Source organism: Sarcophilus harrisii, chromosome 1 (assembly GCF_902635505.1).
Source record: "Sarcophilus harrisii chromosome 1, mSarHar1.11, whole genome shotgun sequence".
NCBI lineage: Eukaryota > Metazoa > Chordata > Mammalia > Dasyuromorphia > Dasyuridae > Sarcophilus > Sarcophilus harrisii.
This window is the reverse complement of record NC_045426.1, coordinates 118214792-118230694: the sequence shown is the minus strand read 5'-3', so window position 1 is coordinate 118230694 and position 15903 is coordinate 118214792. Positions and strand designations below refer to the sequence as shown.

Genomic DNA, 15903 nt, shown 5'->3' with positions numbered 1-15903 from the left:
TTTTCCTTTGGTGTTGCTAATCAGAGAATTAGAAAAATAAAATCTCTTTGAATTGGATCTGCCAACCCTATGCCTAGATAAACCATAACCATTCAATGGGATGATTGCTTTCCTACTATATTTTAAAAATTAACAATTCTATTTAAAAAACTCTAAGAAGTAAGTGAAAAGGATTAAGGACTTTAAGATGCAGGGTAAAAAATTTTCCCTTAATTGAAAATTTTTCCTAGTTCTTTTCTTCTTCCTCTTCATGGGACTTTGAGCCACTGCTATACATAAGCACATTTGTGATAATACATAAGCACAAAATTGGGGTGTAAGAAACAAAGAGCAGATGAGTATGTGGTCTGATTATAAATTTTAGTTACATGCATATTTTGGATACACCTTTTTTTCCCCCAATACTCTACTGTTCCATGTGGTGAAATTCCTCTTTCCAAAGCCCCAGAAAGAAAGGGTGGTTAAAACATCATGCATGCTAAAATATTTTCTCCGTCATTAGATTGTGAACTCTTTTAGCCAAGGACTGTCTTTTGCCTCATTTTGTATTCCCAATGCTTTGCACAGTGTCTGACCCATAATAGGACCTTAATAGATGCATATACTGACCAAATATTTTAAGAGCATTTCCTTCTTTCCCAGAATTTCTACATTCTGGAAACAGTCATAGGTTTCCTAAGATTTCTATCTATGAACCATAAAGATTATTTTATTCTGATATATGAGGAAGCTGATATCCAGAGAAGGGGAAGTAGTTATTTACCCTAAGACTTGAGCCCAGATCTAATTCCCAAGTCTCTGCTTCCAGCACTTTCCTCTACAGAATCATATTTAGCTCACAAGGAAATTGGGAATGTTGAAAGGCCAGATAACTTCAGGCATTTCCTTGGAAAGCTAGGATTGGACCTCAGAGGTGCTGATCCCCAGTTGTGTGTTCAACCCTATCCATTCCTTCCTATTTAACTGAAGAAAATAAAAATCAAAAAGACAAATAATTACAACCAATGCTAACTGATTCAGGTCCAAAAACCCATTCCAAAAAGCCTAGGTCCCATCATGTCCACCTGAAATCAAAATCTGTTTCTTGGCAAATAACATTAATAGACTCATTTAGAGTCATCATTCATTTGATGAGCCAGTTAATTATTAATTTTCATACATCATTTAATTTCCTTAGGCTACATTTAGTCTTTGTTGCATTTTCCATTCTTCCTGCTATAAAGCCTTTGCAGAGTAGCTATTACCCTGTATAGAGAACAAAATCCTTAACATAAAGGTCAGAAAAAAGAAAAGACCATTAAGCCCATGTCTTCATGGTTATACAGACCCTTTGCCAAAGGGGAAACTACCTGAACCAGAATCCTGACTCCTTTATGTACTCTTGTTTATATACATATTTGTGCGTACATATAAATATAAATGTAATTCCCTTTTTAGTTAATTTTAAAAAGACCTGAAAATGAACTTTTCAAAATTAGGATGTTCCTACTTTGGTCACTAACATGACTGATTATTTTCCTAATTGTTTTCATTGTTAAATATTTTATAGCCATGAGAATATAAATGAGAAAGCCTATTGATAGGCAATATAATTTATTCTCATGCCTGGCTGCAGGGTGAAGCATATTTTGCAATTCAATCAAGGACAGATAGAGCTGAATGTTCTTAGATCCCAAGGGTTCATTTTAATAAAGCAGAATGTACCTTGTCCTAACACAGGTGACTGACTCCCCAGAAAAGATTGTATAAACAAAAACCAATCATGTAAGTCATTTTATTGGCAACAATATAAACACAGCTATATTAGATGTCACCAATAAATCAAAACTATTCTTGTCTGTAATTTTAACAAGAGGAAAGTGCAAACATGTGGAAACAGGAGGTTATTACAGGGGAGATATATTATATTGGTCCAGAATAATGCTCTTTTTCTAAAAGAATACTGGATAAAATTGAAGGTCCATATATTAAAACGTCTCTCTTTACAAAGCCTAATTTAATTTTGCCAGTGCTTTAGGTTTTTGTTCAACAGGATAGGCAAAATGATGTCATACATTTGCACACTCCAATAGTTCAATGACTACAGATTCTAGTAATACTGAAATAATCTCAGTTTTATTTCAAGAGACTGCTGAATTACAGATTTGGAGTTGAACAGTATATTAGAGATCCAACCCACTTCAAGTCCAACCTGCAGAATTTACAGAAAAGAAAAATTAGCAAAGGGTAGAAGCAGCATTCTGAATTCACAATTTCTAATTCCAAACCCAGGATTCTTCCCATTATATCACAGGTCCTAAAAGAATCAGATATGAAGAATTTACTCAAGGAGAGCCCCTTCTCCCTTACAGTGAAACTAATAGAGGCTTCATATTTTGTGCATGTTTTAAAACAACATTCCACAAGAACAACATGTTAACAATCCTTCCCATCCTACTTTCTAGACCTCCCAAAGACTACTCAAAAAACATATCATAAAGATTCTATGAAAGTATATCAGTTAGAAACTTTTATTTTAATTTATGGAATAAAATCCTCAGAAGCCAGTTTAAGAAAAGGAAAAAAAAAACACCAAAAAAAAATCCTTCCATTCTGAATGACTTTTTCTTAAAGAAGGAGAAAAAAAAAGCAGGAAGATAAACCAAAACTAAATTCCAAAGTGGAAGATGGAACTACCTGGTGGGCCCACTTACAATGAAAGCATTAAAGAAAATGTTTCCCAAAGCCTCTTTTTCAGGGGTTGTCTGCTAATTCTGTCTGACTTCAAGATAATGGTGTTTTCTGCATAGTGTGACTCTTTAATGTACATTTTTTCTGAAAGTTTTAAAGAAAGATATTTCCACATATCCTCTCAGCAAATTTTTAGCATGTTTGATCTAAGAAAATTGTTTTTTTTTTATTAATTTTAAAGTGGAGGGGAGGTAGTGGCACAGAAATTTTATTAGCCAACATAATTTTTCTTTTAAAAATGAAAAATCCTGAAAAAATAGTTACCCACATACTTGAAAATTAATTATTCTGGAAAATTCTAATTAATGCTTAAAAAATAAAATGTCTTTAAAATGAGACATTACATTTCAGGGCTTCATTTGTGTCTATAAACTCTATTATTCTATGCCAACCAACTACAGATAAAATGAAGATATTTACAACCTGGAAAATATCAATTTGGGATAGTATTAAAAAAAATAAAAACTCTCCTAAAATGCACTTTGCCCACTCTAGTGCATTCATATAATATATATCACCTTTTAGCATGGGATAATTGTATCCCCTTATAGTGTGATAGTAATAGTTATGTAGGAAATTGGTTTGATTGCCTCATAGTCATTGCCTTGAAAGTATTATGAGATATAACCCCAGCATTTCATCAGGAAAGGGGACTTGGAAATCCCAAAAGTAGTTCTAGATGAAAATCCGTCATTTCAAAAAGATCACTTCAACATAAGTACAAAGCACGTTCTGCCTCTTTTGAAACTTGGCACTGTCTCCAAGAGCATTTATTGTGGCTATTGCATTATATGCTTAGATCCATCAGAATGACCTGTATTTTGTGGTCATTTCTTTGTACCTAGATAGAGAAATATTCTCGATGCAAAATAAGCCTTCAACATTTTACTTGGTGAAAAAACGACCTAATTTTAAGTTATCACTTATTTAATCAGACTCTGAAATAATAACTAAATAATACAGCTACCACCACTGAATTCATTCTCCACCAGACCTTGTACTAAGTAGATACTCGATAAACGTATATTAATTAAGCTCCATTGATTGATTGATTTAGGGTGAAAAGGATGTTCTAGGATGCAGAGAGGTGTAGTGATATACAGTAGGATGCAGTGGAAAGATCTCTAGGAGCCAGAAGACACAGCTTCTTATCCCAACTGACCATTCACTAGCTGAGGTAAATCCTCTTTGACTCAGTTTCTTTATCTCTCAAATGTGGATTAAAACTCTGCCTCCCAGAGCTCTTGTAGGGATACAGTGTATGCAATGTGTGCAAGGTATACAAACTCAGTATATAAACAGTAAAGTATTATGCATCGGTAAATTATCATTACTCTCTGAATATACAATCCTCTTTACTCCATCCTGGAAGGTGTTTACAAGAGAATCACCTGATGTTTTTAGCACTTGGTGCTAAAGGGAAAATTCACATAAAATTATGTAAGTATGCCTGAATTTTCTATATATATGAATCCTCATGCTAACCTCCCTTTACTATCCCAAACAATTGGGTCTCCAGGAGGATATGAAATAATCTATTTTCTCAAAGACCGCCATACCCAACTTGGACACCATGCTAGAATGTATCTATCCTATTAACTAGAACACCAAAATTTGTTCAAAAAATATATCATTGCAGGAAGATATCACAAAGAAAACATTAGCTTTTAAAACTTTTCTCTTACATCTTGTCCCCAAAGACTTCAATATTCAGTAAATGCATGATATGAATTAATAATCATGCAAGATACCAAGCATAGAGTGAAAGAAAAAGAGACTAATACATTTAGCTGTCTTAAGATTGAAGTCTTTCAAAGAGTGCTTTTAATATGAGTTACCCATTAGAGTTTGAAAAGGGGAATTTGAAATGGAAAAATGAACACATTCCCAATGATGTCACTGCTGCATTCATTACCTGAATGGCAGAGTGAACAACTCTGCATGTCAATAGCTTGTTTAAGACACAGTTTTCTTCTTTGGAAAGAACTGTAAAAAATAATTTGTCTTTTAAAAAATATCCAAAATAACTGGCCATGATTTTGTTTTAAGGGAATTTTGGTGGTAGTGACAGTAGTATGTTTTTTGGTTTGGCTTTTTTTTTTCTTTGAACTCAATCATACTCACCCCAGGAGGCACACAGGTAATAAAATACAGCAAATGAAATGAAAGAGGCATTATTGGCTATTTGTTCTGTATAAATCATTGCATCAGCCCACATGAATGGCAGCTGGCAAAGCTGGAGATTGCAGCAACTTCAAGAAAAGGAGAAAAGTGGATCTACTTCAGTAAGATTTTTTTTAAAATCAAACCACTTAGCAAGTCCTTAAACATAAATATGTTAAAGTGTTGCTCTCATAGCTTAAACTTTCCAGTTCAATGTTAAGTGCAAATGAATATTTATATCCTGATGTGTAAGAATTGCTGCAAAGTGAGCAATTTGCCCATTTCTCAAATGACTTCTCTAAACCTGGAGTCTCTGAACAACAAAGACTATTTTCCTTTGCTGACTTGACTGCCAAGGTATGAAACTCCATAACAATGAGTAGGTCCCTAACCAATATGACAACATATTTATTCAAAAAAATCTCCGGGTGACTCATCTACTCTCAGGCAAGTCACAGACAGAGTTGGAATCTATTGGTCATGCTGAGAAAGGTTGGGAAAACATTAAACCATTCCTTCACACGTAGGAATAACAAGAATTCCTGCATATCTGTGGCCTCTGGTTGTGGTGTACGGTATTTAACATGCCTAAAATAACAGAGAAATACCACTTTTACACCTCAGAAATAATGATACATTGAAAAATTTATAAAGCTCTTTAAAAGAACAAGTCTTAATCTTTCTTGGCATGTACTTGGACCTTATCTGCTCAAGTACAACACTGCAATATTAACTTCACCTAGTTAATGGCTAGAGAAGACCTGAGTTCAAATTAAACTTCAGACACTTATTAGCTATGTGACCCTTCCTGAGCAAATGACTTACCTGCCTCAGTTTCCTCATCTGTAAACTGGGGATAAAAATAGCACCTACTTCCTAATGTGGTTGTAAGCATAAACTGAGATTTTTGTAAAAGCACACATTGTAAAGTACTATGTAAATGTTAGCTGATTACTATTATTATTACTACTAGTACTATTCCTGAACACTAACCAAGAAGAATTATACCATCAAATTCTTTCTTGTACATATCAAACTAACGTCTTCCTGGTAGCCATTACTTACACAAATCTTTTAGCTTTGTGTCTAAAGACGAACATGAAGCTCTCTCAATTTCATTTTCCTCATTTGTAAAAAGAAGTGTCAGAATAAATGAGCTAGAACATTTTGTTTCTAAGTTCCTATGATTCTTTGCCCTCCTTTCTCATTCCTCCACATACCACAGTTGTGTTACAACATATAATGCTATACAGTATTTCTGAGTTGCTTATATGAAGTATTAAAATGGATTCCTGTGTTTCTGAATCTCTTTTATTACTTAATGAATACCTTCTCTTGCACATACTTTTCAAGTTTATTTTTTCCCTCAAAATTGAAATATTCACAGAAATAACACTACTCAAATCTGCTAGTTATCCTATTCTAACTTAATCCAGGCACACAAATGATGACCATCCACCAACAAAGCTACCAAAGAATTGAACTTAAGTCATTTAAATCAAGCAGAATCACACTTGACTTGCTTTCTTCTTTCTATCAGTGATTTCTAAGATTGGCTGAGTAATCAGCCATGTATACTCATCACTCTGTTGGGGAAACTGGAATTTCAAAGACTGTACATGATAGTAGTATACTGCCAAATCAAAGGAGATATATTTGTAAAAAGTACTTAGTACACTGTCTAATACATAGTAGAGGCTAGATTAATGCTAATTCCTTCCCCCTTTCCCTTTTTCAGCAACCTGGAAAGTCTTCAATCATAGGTTCAGTGATGGATTCTATTCCTGTTTCTATGAACATAGAAAGAGATTCCAAGAGATCCATTGTCCAGCATGAGGTGGTTTGTTATTGTTCAGTCATTCAGTTGTGTCTTACTCTTCATGACCCCATGAACCATACTGTACATGAGGCTTTCTTAGCAAACATATCAGAGTGCTTTGTCATGTCCTTCTCCAGTAGATTAAGGCAAACAGAGGTTAAGTGTCAGAGTCACACACTGAGTAAGTATCTGAGCCCAGACCCCAAACTCTATCCACTGGATGACAAATTCTTCAACTGTAATCTCTCTCTAAAACTACTTCATAAATCACCAAGGATTGTGTTTTGCATAACTGAAAAGAGTTTAACTCATAAAAAGCAACAACAAATCTTTGAAACACTAATGTAAGAACCAGTAAGGATAATAGTCATGGAGTAGAAATAAAGCTTATGAATAGCCCATCAAATCATTCAATTATTAATTGAAGAACATATTTAATTTAATTCATTAATTCAATTACTTATTAATTTATGAGTTGGGATAGATGATGATATTGGTAGAAAAAGTTCAAACTTGAAAAAGCTGATTAAAATTAGTCTTTATAGCCCCATGACCTAAATCAATGCTTTGCTCATAGTAAGAATTTAATAAGTGCCTTCCCCCTCCATTCATTCAGATTATATTTGTATTTTTCATATTGCTTTTTCAGTTCTTTAATCTTCAATCTCACAGAATCACAAAATGTGAAAAATAAAAGGAAAATGAGAGGTCACTGAATTTAACCATCACTCATACACGAATCCAGCCTAAAACATCTCAACAAATGGTCCTTCAAACTTTGCTTAAGAAATTTCAGCAAGGGAAGATTAATACCTCCTGAAGCCACTCTGGGATGGATCTCATTGTTCTAAAACTCTTTCAAATTTATAGAGTTTTTCCTTCCGTCACTTCAAGTCAACAAGCATTTTTAAGTGTTTACTCTGTGCCAATCATTATTTTAGATGCTGGGTTTACAAAGAAAAAAATAAAAACAAAATGGTCCCCAATCTCAAGAGGGTTACATTTTCACTAGGCTAAGACTCTATGAGCCCAAATATTTAAATAGAAAATATGCACAAAATAGAATTTCAGGAAGAGGAGCACTTAGAGAAATCCTGAAAAGATTTTTAAAAAGAGGGAAGAAGCACTTGAATTGAGCATTGGAGTGAAAGGTTCAAAGAGTTGAAGATGAGGAGGAAGAACATTTCAGGCATATAAAGGCAAGGAGGTGAAAGACAGAATGTCTTGTATGAAGACTATCACAAAGACCAATTTAGCTGAAAATAGAGGGATGTAATGTGTCATCAGTCTGGAAAAATAGACTGGAGACAGATTATAAATGGCTTTAAAAGACAGACAGAGGAAATTTATTTTATTGTAGAGGTAACAGGAAGTTACTGAAGCTTCTTGAACAGGGCACTGAGTCAAATCTGTGCTGCAGTGACTTACTTCACTGTTATTTCAACTTTTTCCTCATTAGTGATGAAAAAGAGCTGGATATTTTATCATATAGCCTGCCGCCTGCCTTACCAACCTTTATTTGTTCTAGAGTAGAATCCTATGGATTCCACCAATCTTATTTCTCACAATTAATTAACATACCTCCAACATGTACTCCCAGAAAGTTGATTTGCTCCAAACCTAAACATCATTTATGTCCTTGAAGTATACTCTTCTCACATTCCACCAGGATAAATATGGAGAGAAAATATTTTTGCTAATTAGCCAGTAGCAAATCAAAAAGGAAAAATAAACAATAGCATTCTATTTCTACCGTCATCCCAAAATTTCCCCAATTCCAGAAAGCCAGTCTGGGAAAAGAAATTAATAAATAATAAAAGAAGGAGAATATGTTCAAATTGGCCACAGTTGATTTCAAAAAACAAATAAGTACCTACACTATACCCAAAACTATGATGGGTGCTAGGTATCAAAAGACAAAAAACAAATAGTCAGAGACTATGAAGTAATCCCAAATGCCTTATTCCTTTCAAAAGTGACCTTAGCACTATTCTTTTACAGTAGCAGTATGTCTATATAAATATGTGAAGGTTAGTGCTCTTTAGAAGTGATTTTTAAAAACTATTATGTAATGTTCTTAATCCTATAACTGATAATGCTATTAACATTAAAATACTGCTTTACAAAACACTTTTAAAACCTGACTTAATGAAATACTGCTTATTTATAATAATTATTTTGTATATATGCTTGTGAACTAATGTTGTTACTCAGTCACATCCAACCCTTTGTGATCCCTTTTGGATTTTCTTGACAAAGATACTGGAGTAGATTGCATTTTCTTCTCCAGCTTATTTTAGTGAGGCAGAGAGGATTAAATGACTTCCACAGGATTACACAGCTAGGCATGTCCAAGGCTAGATCTGAACTCAGAAAGATGAGCTGGTTTGATTCCAAGTCCAGCATTCCATATGCTATGCCCCCTAGCTACCCTGTGAGATATTATTTCTTTATTTACAAATAGCACCTAATATCAAACCTCAACTTATAATTTTTCCAAAGTGACCATTTCCACAATAACACTATTATTTTTTGGATACTTTTGTCCTCCCGAGGTTCTTCAAACTCTCCATGGACCTCAATTACATAGTAATAGCCATAGAGAGTCTTCACACACATTGTCACACTATGACAATAGTCATATGTTAAGCTTTTGGCACAGTGCTAAACACTGGGAATACACATGGCATTAACATAAAATTTTAAAGGCAATTTCTGCCCCCAAAGGGCTTATATTCTAATGTGTGGAGACAACAAAAAAAAGATAGATTCAAAAATGGGGAGGTAAGGAAGGAATGAGTATAGTAGAGAAAGACGACCATCAGAACCTGCACCACTGAGAAAAAGAGAAAATAGGAGAGGACAGCCAGAGACATGGTTATTTCTAGGAAAAAAGGATAGGCCTAGTTTGGGGGGTTGAAGGTAGAAGAGTAAAGAGTTCAAGAAAAAAAGAGAGAGAGAGAGAGAGAGAGAGAGAGAGAGAGAGAAAGAGAAAGACAGACAGAGAGAGAGAGAGAGAGAGAGAGAGATTCAGCTGACTCCTGAAGTAGAAATCATTACTAATCCAAAGTTGTGGAAAAGTCAGAAATAAAACTAGAGGCTCATAAAAATGAGAGAGATGCAAGGTTTTTATAGACTAAAGCTATAAGAAAGATGGCTTTGTGGATGGCTTGTGGATGGAAGTAATAATAAGAAGAGAAAGGGTACTTTTATGAGAGCAGAAAAAGTCAAGGCAGGGCCTGGATCATTCATAGGATTGTTGACCTAAATATGGAAGCAACTTTAGAAGTCATCTAGTCCAAGACTTCTTAGAACTTTTTCTAGTCACAATTCCTTTACTCCAAGAAATTTTCACATGCTCCTGAATATGTAGGTATAGAAAATAGGTATACAAATCAAACATTTGCTGATAATAAATCATAATTCCATGACCCCCACATTCAGTTACTGGACCTCGTATGGGATCACAACTCACAGGTTAAGAGACTTTGGTCTAATCTAGTCCTGTCATTTGACACTTAACAAAACTGAGGTTAAGTGATTTAAAGTTCAGACATGCAATAAAAGTCTGAAATGAGATTAGAAGCCAGGTTTTCTAACTCCCAAATCCTGAGCTCCTTCCATTACATCATGATGTCTCTCATTTTGATATCTTTTCAAAGAGTCTCTTGAACAGTACTTTGTATTTGGAAGAGATTTGATTAATATACACTAAGTGAATGCAATTATTGATTGCAAACTTCTTCTTTATCCTCTAATCTAATTATGCAAGTCACGTAACTTCTCTAGCCCCCTCTCTTGCTTGTAAAAAGGATGGGGTGAGTGGGGATGGAATAGAAAACATCAGATAAATTATAAGAACCTCAGTTGGTGTAGTAAAAAAGAGAAGTTCAAATTTTAGCTTGGCTAAATGTGCAACCTTAGGTAAGCTATTTTAACTCTCTGGATGTCACTTTCCCCATCATAAGATAAGAAGAGTGTACTAGATAATCTATTTCAATTCTCAATCCTATGAGCCTACCCAGTAAACTAAAATTATCCAATTTTTTCACGCCCCACAAATTAGAAGTAATTTCACCGCTGGAGGGAGCCCAAGAACTTCCCTCCTCTACCAGGCACCCCACTCCCTTTCTCCCAACCTGAAATAAGAGAAGAAATTGTCTTCAACCTTGGAAGAAACAAAAAAATGCAGAGATGCCTCAAAGCAAGAGGAGAGGGCTCTGATCAAAGGAAAAGGGCAAGTTGGGGGGATCCAAGAATGGTAAAGTAAAACCCTCTTCCAGCAAAGCAGGAATGGTCAGAAAAACTGTCCTTCAGTTCCAGGATCAGAGCCTGCCGAGAAAGGGGGATGAATGAGGTCAGGAAGCCCAAAAGGAGAAAGGGGAGATGACCCAAAGTCAGTGTCCATTTAGCATGTAACAGAAAGGAGAAGGTCCCCTTGGAGGATTTTTAATCTTCCAGGACTGAATCCAGCCTACTTTCTCAATTCTTGCCTTTCCCGGAGAACTTGAAAGGAGAAAGAGCAGAAGGGAAAAGAGGGGAATGCGCCCTTATAAGCCAATTCACCCCCTCATCCCCCAATCTTCAGACTGACTAAAAGTAGTCCGCGTGCTCAAGACTGGAGGAATATGCCTTCTCGACAAGAATTTCTCTCCTCCTCTTGGCTACCTGGAGAAGGCCAGGATGGGGGTGGGAGTTTTGGGGTGGGGGTAGGAGTAAAGAGCAATGCAAGACTGAGAAGAAGGTGGACGGGGGGAAGGCGCTTTGAGGGGGGAGAGAACGATTCCCTCCTTAGCCCTTCGTCACAACAACCAAACTAATCCATCCTATCAGAAAGGACAACAAAGCAAAACAAAAAGCGTGCAGGCTTCCTGTTGTGCAACTCCGTCCTGAATAAGCCCTTTGCCGGGAGGGCTCTGGGTTCACTATGCAACCCTTTAATAAAGTCACATTCATGAATGTCTACTCGGACCAGACGAGCAAATAAAGTATAGGCCTGCTCTCCTCTCCCCATACCCCCTTCCCGAATGCCTCACGATTCAGAGGCGCACCCGCCACTTCACCCCTCACCCCCCTACCCCAGACTGGGGCAAGCGGAGCGAACAACCCCTGTACCGAGGCGCAATAAAAAAAGAAGGGAACTTAGTAGATCTCGTAACTACAAACAGCTTGGCTTTTGCCTCCAGCCTGGCAACTACACCACCATCCCTACTCCCAAAGCCCTGGAGATAATAAAACCGGAAATGAACTTTCCCAAAGTTTCTCCCTCCAGGTACCTAACTTAATCATCTACGTGATGACAAATCCTTCAAAACCTAGGAGACGCGTCCCCAAAGTTTCCAGACAGAATTGTTTCTTCATTCCCCAACTGATTTGTCAGCTAAAGTGAGTAATTTGGAAGTCTACATCACCACAGTGCTAGGGGAATGGGGGGAGGGAGTGAGGGGAGAGGGAGAGAAGAACAGGATCCTGAGTGTGCGTGTTCGTATTGTGCGTGTGTGTGTGTGTGTGTGTGTGTGTGTGTGTGTGCGTGCCCAAGAACTCGAACTGCAGACTCATGCTTTCCGGAGAGTAGCTTGGACAGACTTCCTTCAAAAACACAGAGGGGTAATTTATAGAGACCAAAACGGGACAAAGTCCTTTTAGAGTGAACATGAGACATTTTCAAAACAGTCCTGACATTTTGCTATGCACGATCCAAACGTAAACGTTCGGTGACACATGCAGCGGAGTGTTTGTGTCTGAGTGTGTCTATGTGCTGGCAACACGCAAGGATACTGGATACAGGTGTGTGTATATAGATACCTCCACAGTGCAGCCCTATAGATGGGAATATATTCTCTGTGAAATGCACTCAGAAATTCAAAATTGTTTTCACATATATAAACAAACACGTGAGTTGAAATAAAGCATCTCTAATGGATCTGTTGCAGCAACGTGTATATAAAATACTACATATCTGTTACTATGATATACCTAATGGTATAAATATACAAGATCAGAGGTGGACAGAGATACATAGATAGACAGGCAAATATACAGATAGATACTAATCTATTTCAGGAGAATGAACTTAAGTCACCCTATCAATACCCAGTTCCCAAACTTTCTCTTTCACACAAACTTTTGGGTCGGCGTACACTATGTCTTCGCGTCCCTTAACTTGATCTGATCTCTAAGCAACAACAAAACTGGTCCTTTTGGTGGGGAGAGAAAAAAAAAAAAAAAACGAGTCCTCCCCTTTACCGAGTCTGTTTTAAAACCTCTTCACTTCACTTTCTTTGCATTTTCTTAGGGTAGTCCAGGGGCATTCTGTCCCATCCTGACTTTCATCCTTTGGGCTGTCTTACACAACTGACGAGAAAAGTGTATTCCCTTTCCATGTCTTAAAAAGAATAGTCATTTTTAAAAGCCTCTCTCTCTCTCTCTCTCTCTCTCTCTCTCTCTCTCTCTCTCTCTCTCTCTCTCTTTCTCTCTGAAATAGGGGCGAGGGACACAGCACTTGAAAGAGCGTGTCTGCACAGGCTTCCCGGGGGAAAACTATTTCTAACACAGGTCCCTAGAAGCTTTAAGGTTCCCCCTCCCCCCAACTCGCTTTCTTGTCTACAAGAGAAGTTCCTATGGCATCCACTTACCAGGTAACCAGGATTTCCACAACAAAGCTCAACGTGCATTTTTTCCTTTCCCCAGGCTGCCTCTCTCTCGCCTCTCCACCAGCGAGAATGACAGCCCTGCTTGCAAGGGGCTGAGTCTAAGACAGCAACTTTGGTTCCCAGCGCTTCAGCACGCTTGAAGGGTTTGGCCTTTGGAAATGCAAACTTCCATCCGAGCTGAGGAATGGGGCAGTAAAATCTGGGGTGCTTGGTGCTGGGGGCCGCGTAGCGTGGGGGTGTGTAAGAGGAGATGCCCTAGGCATCAGCTCATTCTCCCCCCCTCCCAAAATAAAAAAAATCTAAGTTAAAAAATATATACTAAAGTTGGGTTTCCATTTCTCTGTGCCTGGCCTGCTCTGCTCATCCCTATCCACGGAGGAAAAGTTAGCCAGGGTCTGGTTGGTGATGAAGTTGTGGGCTGGCGGGTGATACCCAATGATTGCGGGAGTGGGGGCTGGAGGGGAGCCGGTTGTAGTAGGGGGAAGGGGTACGAGGCTCCTCCGCTACAGAAGATGGGGAGGAGTTGGGGGTGGGGGGAAGCTTGCAGCAGCCACAGCGGTGCTCTCTACTCTGTGCCGGTTCAATCAAGGCTGTGTGGACTTGGGGATCGCAAGAACTGGGAAGAGGGAGGGAGAAAGTAAAAGAGAGAGAGTTAGTTGTGAGGGCCAGCAGCCAGCCGCTTCCTGAGTGCGAGAGCCGGAGGGGGGAGGGGGGAGAGAGGAGGAGGAGGGGGAGAAAAGGAGGGAGGGAGCGAGAGAGGAATGAAAAGGGGGAGGGACGGGGGAGGGGGGCAAAGGGGCGGGTAGTGCCTGGTCACCCGGTTGGCTAATTCAAAGGCTGAGCTTGTGTCTCCCTCTCTCCGTTCACACACTCACATTCACGTAGGGAGACGGGGAAACTGGTCAGAAGAGAGACACTCTTTTAACCATTGGTTTCTGAACCTAGTTTTTTGTTTTGTTTTCTTATTTGTTTTTTTTCTTTTCTTTTCTTTTTCTTTTGGAGGTGGAGAAATTTCAGTGGCCTGAAGGGAGGGACCTGATGTCAGACCAGGCATCAATGCAGTGAAAAGAGGCCTGGAATTGGAATTTGAAGGTCTGGGTTCAATTCCGTCCTCACTAACGACCCCAATGACCTTGAACTGTAATAACTTGCATTTACTTAGTACTTTAATGTGCTTTCTTCTCCTTTAAATGAAGATGCTTAATAGGGAAGGCTCAAAAAGACTGAAAGTTAGGACACCGTTGTATTTCCAGTCTTACTAAGAATTAGTCCTAGGATTTGAATTCAAGTCAGTTCACCAACTTGGACCTCAGTGTCCCTTCCTGGGAAATAAGGGGGTTTCTGATTGGTGCCAGAAAGTTGAACTGGGACCAATGGGGCAAAGTTGAAGGGAGACAAATAATTGGCTCCATGTGAGGAAAAGCATCCCAACTATTATAACTGTCCAAAAAAGTAGAATAGACTGCCTCAGGTTGTTCTTTATTGGAGGTCTGTAAGTAGAAGTTAAATGACCACTTCTTGGGGAAATTGTAAATGAGGTTAGTGTTCATTTTAGGGCTGGACTTGATTCTGAGGTCCTTTCCATCTTTGTAATTGATTCCATTATCTCTAAAATTCCTTCCTGGTTTTGATCCAATTATCCTTAGGAAAACCACAACAAACAAAAACACTTTAATAAGGCTTGATTGGCCAAAAGTAAAAAAAAAAAGAAGAAAAATGGAAACTATCTCAATGATCTGTGATTTTCTAGGAGTGAAGCAGTCTGCACTATATGGATCACTGGCATGTGTATAATTTTGTCTTAGAAAATTTGCCTAAGATTCAAAGAATTTAAGTCCTACCTTACCTGTGGTCACATAGCTAATAAGTTTCAGAAGGGTTATTTGAATTCAAGTCTTACTGACCCCAAGTGTAACACTCTGTTTACTATATGCTATCTAAAGAAATAAATGTGTTTGCCTGTGGGTGTATGTGTTTGCAGCCATGCATGCATTGTTTTGAAAATACCACAATGCTTCATAAATAACAATCCATAGCACTCAGTCGTCATGAAGTTACAAAGTACTCTCATAAATGGAAAAAAATAGTACATAGTATGCCTACAATCATAGCCTTAGAGAGGAAAGGTACCTAAAACAACTTTTAGACCTACATCCTCATAGTACAGATAAAGTTTCTTTATCTGTAACTGAGGGCGAGAGAGATTGGCTCTTTTGTACCATGCTCTGTTGTATCTGCAGATGAGAGAGATGATGTGAAAGTCTTGCGGTTTTCAACTACACTTTGCATATGTATTGTACATTCATATGTTTTAGTCACATGTTTATATACTATGCAGCTATTTTGATCACATTCAGCCTACAGTTAGGATAAAGGGGATTGTAGTGCTATCTTCACTATCAAGGGGTACTAAGTCATGAAGTGGATTGGATTGGGGGATAGGTCAGGAATAAGGAAAACTTACATTCAAATTCAGTCTCAAACGTTAACTCTCTGACACTGAGAAAATCACTTAATCTACGCTTGCTTTGGTTTCTT

At 37.8% G+C, this 15903-nt stretch overlaps 1 protein-coding gene across 1 annotated transcript in view; it reads right to left on the bottom strand.

Moving 5' to 3' along the window:
• Positions 1-13451, bottom strand: part of GLIS3 (GLIS family zinc finger 3) — a 597159-nt gene extending 583708 nt beyond the window's left edge. The window contains exon 1 of the mRNA XM_031962195.1: positions 13348-13451. The gene's annotated coding sequence lies outside the window, so the exon portion shown is untranslated. The remainder of the gene's footprint in view (positions 1-13347) is intronic.
• Between the last annotated feature and the right edge of the window lie 2452 nt (positions 13452-15903).